Consider the following 1,538-nt stretch of genomic DNA (forward strand, 5'->3'; position numbering starts at 1 on the left):
TTGGGAAGCTTATAATTTATCTGATGAAGGAGGGGGATACTGGGCCGCTAAATATTTCCTGTGAGCCAGGGACAGAGTCAGATCTGCAAACACCACCATGGATGAAACACACAATGGCGAAGAGGTTAATACGACCTATACCTTTGTAAACAGATCCCTTGTGTAAAAGTCACATGAATAAGAATTGAATAATTTATTTAATAATGGAATTGATAAAATGGCTGGCTATACAATAACTAATAAACCCTTAATTCCTGTATGTCAAATTTTCTTGATGGATTGAAAGAGACAAATTATAAAGAAAAAAAAAAAAACAAGAAACAGAAAGAAGGGGGAAAGGAAATCACATAGCACTTAGGAAAATTATTAGCAGCTTTCCTCCTAGCTGATGAAAGGATTTTCTCACAGCAAAAAAAGAGAAACATCCAATTTGACGCTATAGTACTTTTAAGACTTAAGATGTCACAAAGCATAAGGAAGCGGTAAGGCAAGTGACAAATGGGATGCATGTGGCATAAATATGATATTTAAAAACTCAATCCAGTGCAAGGTCAGAAATATGATAGTCTCTACTCCAGAGGCTGCAATGAGTGGCTTGCATCTGTGCTTGCCGAGGAGCAAAAACACAGTACATGCATCTTACCAGCAGAACTTAGTTTGCAAATATAAACATCAACAGAACTTCAGCTGAGTACACATTTAGAGGAGCTGCTGCAATGGCTGAAGGAGCACAGCAGGCTGTGAACCTTCCTGACTGGCCCCACTTCTTACCCTGCAACAACATCCCATGAAGCATGAGTGAGTGGCCCAGGATTCTGCGAAAAGATTTCGAGAGCCAGAGTTACAGAACCAGAACTACAGAGAGTACGCAGTACCAGCGACCACAAGTCACTAGTTGACTGGGTAATTTCTCGCTCAACCAGAGGACTGCCAGCACCCGTGGCCGGCCCCACACTTTGGTTCACAGCAAGAGGCACTTCTGCACCCAGGATGCGCTCCATTTTAACTGGTACAGCCCATGTAAGGTTGCTCTTAGAAAAAGATTCCATTTATAAGACATCAGGTGCATGGCAGAGAAAATGTTAAGGGAGAGATCATTTTTTTAAGAATGGGAAAATGTTAAGGGAGAAAGATTTCTTTTTTTAAGTGTGAAAAACAGAATTGTTTTTCAGATGCTATCTCAACATCCTTTTGTTTGTCCTGTGATTTCTCTTGCATTTCTTAGCTATGCATTAGAGCTACCCAGCCCTAGAGTTAACAATTCACTACATGAATATTCAGAGCTTTCCCAGCCACTTTAGGCTGCCTGAATGGCAGTTACTTTCTGAGTATTCAGTCACTAGATCTGTCATGTCTTCTCGGTCACTATGAGTCGAATCGACTTGCCGGCAATGAGGTTGATTTTTTTTTTTTTATGTTGTCTACCAAACACGGAGTGTGTTTCTGCTTCTCGGTCTGGTTCCTGTGCATCTCCTACCCAGGACCCTAACCCTCATTTTCTCCTTATTCAAATGTTTTCTAAGAACAGTCTGAGCTTT

This window comes from Echinops telfairi, unplaced genomic scaffold (genome assembly GCF_000313985.2).
Source record: "Echinops telfairi isolate 266 unplaced genomic scaffold, ASM31398v2 ScPeMD7_1;HRSCAF=3_0, whole genome shotgun sequence".
Lineage (NCBI taxonomy): Eukaryota > Metazoa > Chordata > Mammalia > Afrosoricida > Tenrecidae > Echinops > Echinops telfairi.